The following is a 14,684-nucleotide window of genomic DNA, read 5'->3' on the forward strand; positions in this document are numbered from 1 at the left end:
TTTCACCTTGTTCTCATTTTATTCAGTTGCTCCAAAGTGGAGTTCTACCCTTTCCCCCAAACAGTAGCAGCAAAGGAAGAACAACAGTATAGGCAAACCTCCATTGATTACTGAAGGAATACATAACTGGCTTAGTTGGAGAACTGAATGTAGCATGAAATTCCTGCAATAGTTTTATAGTGATTATAGAAGTGCCCTCAATTATCTAAACAGCTAACTGTTTACTCATTAGAAGGAAAACTGAAGGAAAGTCAGTCAGAAGCAACATATAGCAATAGTATTTAGACTTATGCTGTTTCAGATTTTCCAGATTCTATTTGTTTATGGATATTGGATTTTTTAACAAATCATCCACAAAGAGTTAAACTGAATGATTATACTTCTACTGTCAAGACACTTAGCATTGGCACTCCACAAGGTTGTGTCCTTAGTCCACTACTGTTCTCCATCTATTCATCTGATTGCACAAATAAACATCCCAACAATAGGATAATGAAATTTGCAGACGATACTACGCTTGTAGGACTCATTTCTGGGGATGATGAGTCTGCATATCGGGATGAGGTATTACAGCTATCCCGCTGGTGCAAAAATAATAATCTTCTATTTAATATTAAGAAGACTAAGGAGGTTATAGTGGACTATAGAAAAAAAAGAGCAGACATTCAGCCACTGTATATAGAGGGAGTTCGTGTGGAACAGGTGGTTGAATGTAAGTTTCTCGGGACCATCATTACAAATGACCTGACCTGGAGTGCAAACACCGCTGCTTTAATTAAGAAGGCACAACAACGGTTGTATTTACTAAGGATTCTTAGGAAACAACAACTGGCTGAGAGTCTATTGACTACCTTCTATCGGAGTTCAATTGAGAGTGTATTATCCTACTGTCTCTGTGTATGGTTCTCAAGCTGCACAGTGGCAGAGAAAAAGGCAATTCAGAGGGTGATCAAGACGGCCCAAAACATCATTGGCTGCTCATTCCCCTCTTTGGAAGAACTGTATAGGAATAGATGTAGGAGGAAGATACTTAACATATTGAATGACTCCTCTCATCCGGGACATCAGCTCTTTGAACTATTACCATCGAGAAGGAGATTTAGGGTATTAAGAACAAGGACGACCAGATTTAAGAACAGTTTTTATCCAAGTGCAGTTTTGAGTTTGAATGCAGGGTCATAAAATTTTTGTGGAGTTTAATGGCTGAGAGTAGTGGGGTATTTACATTTTTAAATTGTATAGAGATTATTGTATGGTTGGTTGTGTTTAGTTTAATTTTTTTTCTTTTTCTTTTTTAGTGGTGTTTGTCCAGTTTTACTTGTGGAAGAGCACCTCATTTCGTTGCACCCGCTTGCGAGTGTAATGACAAATAAATTCTTATGTCTTATGTCATAGTGCCTTACAGCAACCTCTGAGCAGTTTACAATGTCAGCGTATTGTCCCCAACAATCTGGGTCCTCATTTTACCAACTTAGCCTGTCAGGATCAAACTTCAGGTTGTGGGCAGAGTTAGCCTGCAATACTGCATTCAAACTATTGCGCAACCAGGGCTCATGTATATATACAATAGAATGAGACAACTCACCAAGCCAACTTGCCACGGGACAACTCGCTGTGGGATAATTCAACAAATACAAAAGGTGAATTAATGTCAATGGTGTCAACCTCTGAAACGGCAATGCCCAAAAGTTCCTATGTGCCATCTCAGAGTTGCCACGCATGGGGAGTAAGGACCCAGGGGAGGGAAACCCCTGTCACTCAGGAGACCTATCAAGGGGATGATGAGGGATATATGGGAGGGGAGAAGTGCATGGTGGAGCAACAGAGGCCAAGTCCAACGTGGGATGCCAGAGAGCAGCGAGCAGTGCATGAACACTGAAGACACAGAGATTGCTGATGTTCAGGAGCATCTGGAGAGTGGCCGGGATTGCTAGCCCTTCATAATCAGCTGGCAGCTCATAGCTCTAGCTTAGACTCACTTTGTGCTGAGGCTCTGTGCTTGAATAAAGGGGTTGTGACTCAGCTGGATGTCTGGCGTCCTACTTCCTTGGCTCAGAGTTCAGAATGTGACAAACATAACTGTGGCCAATAATAACAAAATAAAGAAAATCAATCCTGAAATACAAGCTTTACAATAATTTCAGTGAAAACATGGACACCAGTAATAAAAGTACCTGAATGAAATGATTAATACAGAGTTGAATTGTTCTGTGGCAAGTTGTCCCACGTCAAGTTGGCCATGGTGAGTTGGTGTCAGCGAGTTGGCCATGGCAAATTGGCTGTGGTGAGATGTCCTAGAGCAGGGGTGTCAAACTCAAGGTCTGAGGGCCAAATCTGGCTCATGGAAACAGCAAAGGACTGTCGCACAGAGCCTCTGCCACCCAAAAAAAAAAAGAACTTGGAAGGGCTGCATGTTGCCCTTCGAGCTCTGTTTTTTGCTGCGAGCGGGTTGCAGGAGGCCATCGCGGCCGAAAACAGAGCTCACAAGCCCGTTTGTGCTGGCAGAGTGCTCCAGCTACCATAGGGGCCCCATCCTGAGTGACTTCAAGCTGGCCACACCCACCTGGCCATGCCCATCTCGGCCCCCAGAGGTCAAACACAACCTTCCACGAAATTGAGTTTGACACCCCTATCCTAGCCCCTATGTACAATGCTGATGCACAAACCAATGAATGTTCAAACACTCTAGTTAACAGGGACAAAGAAAACCCAAGGAGAACTTGAAAGAAAGAGGGAAATTAATTTTTTATGGAAAGCTATTCTAGATGAGGAATTCTAAGAATTGCAGCCCCATCACATATGGAGACTGCCAGATTAGAAAAAGTGCTCTAATTATGCAAGATATTTTTTTTACATTCTTAAACAATATATTAGCCAAACCAAATTTTGTCTGGACTTAATTTAAACAATCCTAAGAGTACATTCTTGAATAGTAAATGCAGTCAGCAGTGAAAGTGTAAGTCGACCCATTTATAACCTAGAAGAAAATCAAAAGAACTTTCTTAATTGTATCATTAGTGTACTAAGTTCAAATAGTTTGATTTCTCAGTGGATTTTAATTGCAGATTAACAGTTGCTGGTACGAGAAACTGAACATGAAACATGGAAGGCCTCTGCTGTTTTGCTGATTTGAGAGAGGAAAGGAATAAATATGCTTATAGAGCAGCCTTTCCCTTCTTTCTGTTTTTCACCATGACTGAGGTGTCACTTCAGGTACAACGTCAGAAGCAAATCTTTCTTCTCATCTCTCCTTCCTGTTTTGTCAAGACAAACTGAGAGAAAAGACAAACTTCTCGCTCAATGAGAGCACAGTCAACCCAGGAGAATTGGCTTCTCTTCAAGGCAATCAGGTTTTCAAAAGCTCCTGTGGAAACCAATCTGAGGGATTTTCCCCTAACTCTTGACAGATGGAGAAATGCATCAGAATTTGGATTCTATATTTAACATAATCTTCCCAGTGTCAAATTGGATTTGGTTTTGGTTCCCTTGGCATTGCATTGCTGGAAGAGATTGTTAACCTGCCCATCAAATGTGGCTGAAATTACTAAATGTATGTACGATATTAGTCAAGCAGCTGCAGCATTTCTTTAATTTGGCCTTGCTGGTTTCTATTGATTTGCTTTCCTTATTTCCTTATTATTGTACCGTATGAATATTATTAAGTATTGTATCTTATGATTCTTGATGAATATATCTTTTGTTTTATGTACAGTGAGAGCACATGCACCAAGACAAATTCTTTGTGTGTCTAATCACACTTGGCCAATACAAAATTCTATTCTATTCTATTCTATTCTATTCTATTCTATTCTGTTCTGTTCTGTTCTGTTCTGTTCTGTTCTGTTCTGTTCTTTTGATAACCCCACCCCTTCTATTATTAGTTCTTTAGTTTGCTATAGAATGCACTGTCAAATGTAAGGATTCCTTCCCAAGGATTCTGTTCTCAATATTAAATATGAAGAATTCAGAGTGGAGAGTTATGTCAAGTGTTATGAGAATTAAGCCATTATTGTTATCACAATTATTTGCAAAAGTCTAAACAGAAGGCACAACAGAAAGAAAAGAAAACAACTCCCAATGACTTTTCTGAAGTTATGGGTGGTGGGTCTTCTGCAACCAGGAGTCTGGAAATTAAAGCATATTTTTAACAGGCTGCAGCTTACCTATGCAGAAGAGCTGTCACTAACAACTCAGAGGGACTAATTATGAAAACATGGTTATAATGGATTAGGCACTCTGTCAATCAGAGACATGAATCTGGTAACAAAGAGGCAGCAGGTGAAAGTGCCACAAGATTGGAGAATTAAGTGCTATGGGTTAAGCACCATCTTTATCTACTGGGAAGGGAAGGCAGGGTTATTCAGTGGAGAGTCAGACAGCTTATAGAATAAAGTAAATAACTGTGCCTGTCAGGGGAAGAATCAGAGTTTCACCCAAAGTAATACAAGAAAACTTTTACTAAGAGAATAGCACTTTTCCTTTCTTTCCAGAGAAGGTATGGCCTGTAAGGAAAAATGGATTCCTCTGCAAAATGTGTGCTTCGTCAATGGGAAATCTTGTTGATGACCACCTATATTTATCTTCTTGTTCTCAATGACTACAATCAAGAGCTATGTGGACAAGAGAAAAAAAAACAGAGTAAGACTTGATAGCTCTTACTATGCTATCAGTCTAGCAGATAATAGTAGCACTTTTGGACAGTATCAACTTCAAAATAAAAAGTAAAAGTGTGATTGAGCAGAGTGGGTTCAAGCAATTCCACCAAGTGGGACACTGGACATACACCTTTTGTGCCACCTCTGCCCCCTTTGGAAGCGCATGCTCCAAGTTTGGCAGAACTCTACAACTTGCCACAGCTAACTCACACAACCAATTCACCACATCCACGAGTCAATTCACCATGGCCAACTCGCCACAGTGCAAGAGTTACACTAATATAGAAGAAGTAGAGGAATAGAAATGTATTGTATTAAGTTGTAGTATATTATTGTATTGTATTATCATGTAAAAATGAAATACCAAATCTATATTTAATATACAAACTTGAAATATCACTTCCAACCAAATTTTAGTTTTTCTCTTTTTTTCTTACTTTTGAGATTCTGTTAAAAGCAAAACAGAAAACATTGCTAGGAGTCAGGTAGCAAATAAATTTAATAAATAAATAAAATGATAAACTGGTATGAGAGAGAAGAACAAGGAAGGAGTCTTACCCATAAACCTGGATAGATTTAAAAGGATTATATTTTTTATTGGTTATATAGTTCATGGAATTTTGCATCTAGTCACTGGGCAATCTGAACTCTTAGCCAGCATATTAATAAAATGCTAATAAAATCAATGGGAAATTAATCTTCTCTCCTCCTAGGCATCTGCTATGTCATCTATAATTACATGAATATACTCTCTGATGCCATGATGCAAAGATAGGCTTTTGTATTGCCTACTGACAGCAGACAACAATAGACAAGTCTTGTGGTTTGTGCTGTGATTTTACAATGCGCTTTTCATGTTTGATCTTTTCTTCTTCGACAATGTTATTTCTGTGCACCTGATATATATTCAGCCAGGCAGCATACCATATGTCACAAGAGTCTTTCTAGGCAGTAGTATAATCTAAATTATGTTTAGTCCCCAACAGGGACTGAGAAGAGGTGTATGGTTATATCTTAACCTTAACCACAAAGGAATAACGTGAAAAATTACTCTTGGAACTAGTGAGGGGCTCACACACAGTGGTATAATTATAGTGAGGCACTCACTAGTCCCAAGAGTAATTTGTCACATTATTCCTTTGTGGTTAAGGTTAAGATATAACCATACACCTCTTCTCAGTCTGTGTTGGAGTGATTATTGAGGACCAGGGTGTAAATCACACCACAGAGAAGATGCTTCAGGGCATAAGTTGAACATGGAACTTGGTGGCCTTTGATTTCCATTTGCTTCCATGCATGGGATAATTAATGCCCAAAACAGAGAGAAAAAAATCATGAGTTCATTAGAGCACAGAAAGAATGTTATTTCTTTTTTAGAGAAAACTTAGCAAAAAGAATCACAAATACTATAAAAAAGTAAGACAACAAATTAATGCCCAATGTAGCAATGAGCAAATGTTGATTCTAAATACCAATTTACACATACTAAATCTTAAAAATTTCAGTGTAATCCCACCCCAATATTTACATAAACTTCTTAACTTTAGAGTGCAGCTGGCAGTGGGAGAAGGGGCTGAGGGTGTTGGCTTTGTGTGAAACTATGATATTTTTAATTTTAACTTTGGTTTTAACTATTCATCCTGTTTTTAATCTGTCCTTTTATTCATGGGCTTATATGGCTTTATTATGATACTTTAAACTGCCAAAGTCACCTAGATGAGATTGGTGTAGAAATTTAATAAATAAATAAAATGTATGTGCTTAAGGAAATTTACTGTAAAAGCAATCCCCCCCCCCAATAATATCCACATGCAGAGACAATTTTTATTTAAAAAAATATTTCTGGCCATTTGCCACAATGTACAATGGATACAGTGCCTCAAGTGTTTTTCACATTTTGTATTCTTGACTTGAGCAAGGTTTAACCACACCAGGGCTTTTGCCTGAGTTTGCTATCTGCATGTCATATCTAAGCTAAGGCTTTGCCCATTCATAAGTTGTAATTGTGAGCACTGCAAGTACAATATTTCATTTATCCTATTCTTTTCTGGTAAGCCAGCATGCAAGACTGGCTGATGCAACCAGAGAATGGCTGATTAATTCATTTTTTTAAACACGAAATACATCCTGGTCTCTACCCCACACCTTTTCTACAGCCTGGAGGTAGAAATCAGAAGAAATTCATCAGAAGAAATATCAGAGCAGAGGACTCCTTGATTAGCAGGGGGGAAAAGCAGCCACAGTTCCATCCATTGAAAGGGAGAAGAACAGAAGAGAATTTGCTGTGCAGTCTCCGCTTTTAACTTCATCTCCTGGAGTCCTCAAGAGGTGACAGCAGAGACAATTTTTCCTTCAGGTGAAAGCTGTGATATTATTCACTCCCTTTAGTAGCCTGTTATCCTAACACATCCTCTTGGTCCTAAAAGTGGCAGCTCTGGACATGTCTTGAGTGACTGACTGACTGACTGACTGACTGACTGACTGACTGAAAGCAATGCTTAATGTACTTCGAGGAAAGAAGGCAAATGCATCATCACTTTTTCATGGAGTAGCCCTTTCACTCTTACTCTGGTGTGTCTATATGTGATTTTAAAATTGCTACTGGGAATCTGGTGTCAATAATGCCACAGCAGGTGAAACTGATGCTGTCCCAATTGAATGGCTGTCTAGTAAAAAGGGGGATAAACTCATTGGGTAATGTAGCCAGCAGCCCATTCAGTTTCAGTGTGTGTCCCCAGTTCAGGATGTCCAAGCTGCGTAGAAGTAAATTAACAGTTTTCAAGAAGTAGACTGTATTAACAAGCTAAGCCCCATCCTTACATAAGACCTTTATGGACAGCAGGTAGCTCAACTCTGGTTACCCTATCAAGAGATCTAGAGCAATTTGAAAAGGGGGAATAGGAAATTCATATTTCTTTGAACCTTATTGAACCTAACTTGTAAAATACAATAAGCATACAATTAACAAAATGTTAGCAATGGATATGAGGAAGGGAAAACCCCTCACTCTTAGGTCAGTTATATACAATCCTGCCTAAATTTGATAATAACAACTTATTTATGGTATTTTTATGAGAGGAATCAAGGTGGCCAATGGTAGCCTTTTGATAACAGATAACAGATAATCAGAGTTGGAAGGGACCTTGTAGGTCATCTAGTCCAACCCTCCCCACCCAAGCGAGAGACTCTACACCATTTTTGACAAATGGCAATCCAATCTCTTCTTGAAAGTCTCAAGTGATGCCGCTCCCACAACTTCTGAGGGCAAGCGGTTCCATTGGTTGAGTGTTCTCACTGTCAGAAAGTTTCTCCTTGTTTCCAGGTTAAATCACTCCTTGTTCAGTTTCCATCCATTATTCCTTGTCTGGCCTATAGGCACTTTAGAAAATAGCTTGACCCCTTCCTCTCTGTGGCAGCCTCTCAAATATTGGAAGACTGCTATCACATCTCCCCTGGTCCTCTTTACTAGACTAGCCAACCCCAGTTCCTGTAACTGTTCTTCATATGTTTTAGTCTCCAGTCCCCTAATCATCCTGGTTGCTCTTCTCTGTACTTTTTCTAGAGTCTCAACATCTTTTTTGTAATGTAGTGAATAGAACTGGATGCAGTACTCTAGGTGTAGTCTTACTAAGGCTTTATAGAGTGGTATTAGTACCTCCCTTGATCTTGATTGTATCCCTCTGTTAATACAATTTAGGATTGCATTAGCTTTTTTGCCTGCTGCTGTACACTGCTGACTCATATTTAGCAGGTTGTCCACTAAGACTCCAAGAACCCTCTCACAGTTACTGCTATTGAGCCTGGTTTCACCCAGTCTATATGTATACTTTTGGTTTTTCTTGCCTAAGTGTAGGACTTTACTTTTCTCTACATTGAATTTCATTTTGTTAGATACAGCCCAGTGTTCTAGTCTGTCAAGATCCATCTGGATCTTGAGCCTATCTTCTTGGGTATTAGCTATTCCTGCCAGCTTAGTACATTTTTTGCAAATTTGGTAAGTTCTATTCCCTCATCTAAGTCGTCAATGAAGACATTGAAGAGTACTGGGCCTAAGAAGGAGGCTCCCTACTGCTTACTTCCTTCCATGTAGACTTAGACCCATTAAGGACTACTCGTTGAGTACGGTTTGCCAGCCAGTTGTGAATCCATTTAGTGGTGGTGCTATCTATTCCACTTTTTTCTAGCTTACTAAGAAGTAGGTTGTGGTCTACTTTGTCGAATGCCTTGCTGAAATCTAAATATATTATGTCCACAGTATTTTGCTGGTCTACTAATTTAGTCACTATGTTGTAGAATGAAATAAGATTAGTTTGGTATGATCTGTTCTTAACAAACCTGTGCTGACTGCTAGTTATTACTTTGCTTGTTTCTAGATGTTGGCAGATCTGTTTTTTTATTATCTTTTCCAGTATCTTCCCCGGTATTGATGTTAGGCTGATTGGTCTATAGTTTCCTGGGTCTGTTTTTTTTTTTTCCTTTTTTGAAGATGGGAACAACATCAGCTCTTTTCCAGTCCTCTGGTAGTTCTCTGGTGCTCCAGGATTTTTGAAAGATATGGTGCAGTGGTTCTGAGATGACCTCTGCCAGCTCCTTTAAAGCTCTGGGGTGTAATCCACCAGGCTCTGGTGATTTGTGTTCCTCAAGATCAGACAGGTGTTCTCTTACAATTTTTTTTGCTTATTTTAGCTTTTATTTCTGGTCTGTCTTTTACAGTTATGTTTTTGGTGGGTTGAGCTATAGTTTCTTTTTGCGTGAAGAGGGATGCAAAGAATGAGTTAAGCAGTTCTGCTTTCTTTCTGTTGCCTGTTACTTCCTTGCCGTCTTCTCTCTTTAGTGGACCAACTGTTTCCCTGATTTTTTTCTTGTTATTTATATGTTGGACGAAACTTTTTTTATTATCTTTGACTTTTGTTGCCTTTGTTCATTCTGTGCCTTTGCTATCCTGACTTTGTTTTTGCAGATTCTGGCTATCTGCTGATATTCTGCCTTAGTTGTATGTCCTTCTTTCCATTTTTTGTACTTGTCCTTTTTTTTCTTTCAATTTGCCAGAGAGATCTTGGTGCAGCCATGCTGGTTTCAGCTTGGATTTCTTGTTTTTTTTTCCTCAGTGGTATTGTGCTGTTCTGGGCTTCTATGATCATACTTTTTAGAGTTTCCCAAGATTCTTGAGTTGTTTTCCCCTTTAGGATTTTCATCCATGGAATCTTTCCCAAGTTCTCTCTGAGTTTATTAAAATCAGCTCTTTTAAAATCCAAGAAGTTGGGGGTTAGCCAGCTTATTTTATAGTCCAGAAGAAACCCACCCCATCCCTAGCTGTTTTCAACTTTTGTTCTCAGGAACAAGTTTCCTTTAGTCAGCTCAGTCAAAGTAGGAGACTTTGTTTTAGCATGTGCTAATAGGTTACTTACCTTCTGCTCTGCAGCTCTTATGACAGGAAGTAGGTGGAGACAAGCAACTTTGAAGATTAGAAAATGCAGGTGTTGATATTTTATTCTGGTCAAGAATTCAAGCTAACCAAACAAAATCTTACAATGGACAGAGTTCATATTTTAAGATGGCCTCCCATTATGCGCTGAAAATAAAGAACATTCAGAGACTTGCAATGTCTGACTCTTCCGTATTTGTTACAGAAGGAAGGCTATTGACATGCAATAAACCCTTTCCCTCTTTGGTGAGGCAGCATCTTCTTGCTGCAGGAAAGATTTGTCAATTTCCTGCCATTGATTTCATTTTTCAGGATTGCCAAATGATCTAAAGACAACTACAACCCATTTATTCAATGGGGTGATTTAGAATTTAGAACGGGATGACCAATGTGCTGAGTGCATCTGCAATTATTGCTGATGAGTGGTTATAGCTTTGAATAATTCATCCATAAATGCAGCAATGTGATGTGTTTATTTGATTAGCCATCCTTACATACAGTATCACTGCATTTATGCTCAAATGCGAAACTGGGGGGTGGGGGGGCATTCCATACAATTTAAAAAAGCAACACATTTAATATAATAGCTGTTCTAGTATATCATTTATAGTGAGGAAAGAAACTTCCCCCACATCTCTGATACAAAGGCAGTGAAGGCTAATAGTGGAGGCCCTAGGACAGCTGTTGCCAAGCAAATTTGCCAAGCAAATTTTATGTGACAGACTCAGGTAGCCGATGGCAGATAGATAGTGAATGATTCTGTGAGCAACTCAATCTGCCTGCCTGCTTTGCCTGATTTTGGGTAAAAGTTCCTCTTTTTTAATAAAAAATTCAATGTTTATATAAATATTTATAATATTTACATACAAGCCATGCCCAGCCAGTCACATGACCACCAAGCCACACCCACAAATTAGGCCATGCCCACAGAACCAGTTAGTGGTGCCTGGGATTTAAAATTATGCGTTTGGTGGTCCCTGAGGTCCAAAAGGTTGGTGACCCCTGCCCTAGGAGACATCAGGAGATAGATGGTTTCTCAGTCAAGCTCACAGTTTATATTCATGGTCACACATACTAAATGCTGTTCAAAGACCTCCATGATTCATGGGCTAATCTACTTCCCATCATGACAGTTTCCTGTGTATTCAAATATCCATTGATTTTATTTTCAAATCAACCTGTGATTGACTTTCCACGTAGAAAAAAACCCTCATTGTTTTATCCTCTTTTTCCCTACAAAATCTACATTTTTAAGCTTGTTGACTCACAATATATTTGGGAACATGACTTATAGAAAAGCAGAAGCTTGATCAGGCCTGTTACTTGGGTCAACAAACTCCTCTGCCAGAGCCATTCATTGGTTTAAGCCTCCAGCCAGTCAATAAACCTTCACGCCAGAAATAAACCTCTGATATTGGCTGGGAGGTATATTCCGCTTTGTACAGGATGCCAAAGGCTTCATTAAGAGTATGATATGCCAGAAAACAATGGGGTAGGCCAAAAAAGAAAAAGATATATATCGGATCAAAACAAAATTTAAAATAAAACATTAACAGTTAATTAAACTCATGAATAAATAATAATGTGCTGTTGGAAATGGCTTTGCAACAGGACTGAATCACAAAAGCTCTAAGATACAGAATGACCCATTCGTATAAAAATGTTTGCCACCATTGTCAAGAGATATATTGAGGGTGGGATTGAGACACACGCACACACACACACAATTTTTTTCAAATCAGAGTAAGATTACAAAGTTACAATTTTGGAATTAGTGTCAAGCACTTGAAATGTTTATTACAATTTTTAATGATTTTTTCCCATTCCCACTTGCATTTGCAAGTACTCAATTTATATAAATCTACAAAAATCCTACATTTAGGTTTTTTTAAAAAAACAAACAAAAAAAAACAGTGCAATCCAAACTCCCACTGATTCCTGAGATTAGAGTTTCTGGCAGTTGTTTCCCAACAAGAAGTGGAATTCTCAAAATAAAATCCATTGTGCTGAAAAGTCCAGCAAAACCTTTCATAGCATTCAGCTCTATCTCCTACAATTCCAACTAGGATTGTTCTATGGTCTTCTGAATGTGTGAGAAATCAACATGGAGATGAAGTCAGACATTTTGTCATACTATTTCTAACCAGAGGTGATATTCAGCAGGTTCTGACCAATTCTGGAGAACTGGTAGCGGAAATTTTGAGTAGTTCGGAGAACCGGCAAATACCACCTCTGACTGCCCCCGCCCCCATCCAGTCTCTGCCTCCCATCAAGTCCCAGCTGATCAGCTGGGTCTTCTTTGGTTGCCCTGCACAGGAGAATGAAGCTGGAAAGTAGGTTAGTGGGATGGGGAGGGAATGGAGATGTTGCAGTATCCTTATCCTGCCACACCCACCAAGCCCCACCATGCCCACTAAGCCACGCCCACAGAACCAGTAGTAAAAAAAATTGAATCCCATCACTGGTTCTAACTGATTTGTTCCATGATCTCATGAGTCTGAATGACAAATTCTCCTTATAGTAATGAAGTCTACCTTTTCGGAGATCAATTTCCCAGTAGTTACTTATAGCATCTTCCTACAACTAGAGTAAAAAGCCCTGTTCCCATTACGATCATGGGCACAATGATGTTTGTATAGTTTTAGAAGTCACTATACATCACCAGTAAGGATAGCCAGAGAATGTGTGATTGTAAAAAGAAGTAAAGGAATATAAGCATTAACTTCAAATGAACAAGCATAGAGTACTCGTTTGACCATTATCATTCAAGGCAAAGTTGGGGATGAAAAGAAGAGGATTAGTGTATTCATGGATGTAAGAGTTAAAGCCATCATGAGCTGCCCTATTTCCATCTTGAAACTTGACAGCTTCAGAAAAAAGTGTGGAAAAAGACTATACTAGTAGGAACAAGCAGATGGTACATAAGCACTTTCCACTTCCTGCTGTTTGCAAGTGGTGCTCTGTGCATGAATCTTTCTAAGCTATGGTTATGAGAGAAACACTAAATGGAAGTCCTATAGGAACAATTAAAAAATGTCCTCAAGCAGATTAAAATGTTTCCTGTTCAAAGGTATAATCTGTTTTATATAAGGCAGTCCTGAGGCACTGTAGAACAATCCCTGGAAATAATAGCAAAATCAGAAATTAACTGAAAGAGGCTGAGCGAACTAGTGAAAAAGAAAATGCCACAGCACCGGGGTTTCTTTAAAAGCTCTGCAGTCACCGTACCTGGGGGTGAATCAAATGGGCATTTAACTCAAATAAAGGACATATCAGTTCCCGCTGTTAATAAATATTGCTCTAACAATGCTCAAAACAAGCAATGTTTCCATGTTTCATTTCAGTAACAGTTCATATCACCTATGAATGGAATTGTCCTACCACTTATGAATGAAAATAATAGGATGATTTAAAAAAAATATGAATCACTTGCAGTACATATACCTAGACTTGGTGCAAATTCAACAGAACACATTGTTCAGATAAATGTCATTTATTTTCTCTCTGCAGGTCATGACATTTTTCCATTAACAACATTGTACAATGGTGGTAGTGTTGTTTTTCAAGTGGATTCCAGTGTAATGCCAATATAATTAGTATTAAAAACTTTAAAGGAAAAATTACTCAGTGTTAGCATAAAGGAACTGTTCTGTTCTGTTGTTTTCTGACTAGTCTTGAAAAATGCTCTAATCATTCTAAAACTTAAACTTTTTTCCTCTAGGGATCCCTTCCCACTATTAAAAATTATGAGAGACCCCAAAAGAGCTTGTGCTTGCATGAGCTATATTTACCAATATTTACTGATTTAAAAATTGAAATTGACCTATTAGCTTCTAATTTAATTAATTAATTAAATTTGTTTGCCACCCACCTTGCCACATGGCAACTCTGGGTGGCTTTACAACATTCTGTATTATATTTCAACAAAGGCTGCTGATTTTGATTTCACAGGCCTCCTGACATGGTCATAGGGAACCCCAAGGGACTAAGACCACATTTTAAGAAACCCTGCTCTAAACCAATTACAATGTAATACTATTAAATTGTTTTATTTTTATGAATAAGAAGGTCTTTGCAGTTTTCTGTTTCTATCCATCTTTTCTCTAATAATAGGCTTGCTCTAGGCTTCCCACTCAGGGGAAGTTTCAATGGTGGGCAGTTGTCAGCAAAGACAAGATGGCAGCTTTGTATGGCCATCTTAACTTTTTTACTTGTCCACCTTCCAACAAATGCCTCTATTCTAACATATCATCTACCTGTAGATATTATACTGTATTTAGAAATGCTACAAGAAAAAAATGAGAATAAGTCCAACAATCATATTTCATAGAGTCTCTGTTCAGATTTGAATACTGAGTTCTAGAAGGTGATTATAATCAGGTCCAGCCAAGCATCCTTCCAATCTCCTGATGACAATGTTTAATGCTGGTTTGTAAACATGCAGTGTTGTGAGACGATCTGAGAAATAGCTTTGGCCCTCATACTTTTCACACCAAGTATATCAGTAGAGCCTTATAGGATAAATGTTTTTATTCTCCTTCATATATCAAACTGCTTGTTCTTATATAATATCTTGAACTGAATGTATATATTTTTCTTTTTCA

The sequence above is a fragment of the Notechis scutatus genome, chromosome 2 (assembly GCF_049901735.1).
Source record: "Notechis scutatus isolate UNSWTSFEM ecotype Mainland chromosome 2, rNotScu1.2, whole genome shotgun sequence".
NCBI classification, from domain to species: Eukaryota; Metazoa; Chordata; class Lepidosauria; order Squamata; family Elapidae; genus Notechis; species Notechis scutatus.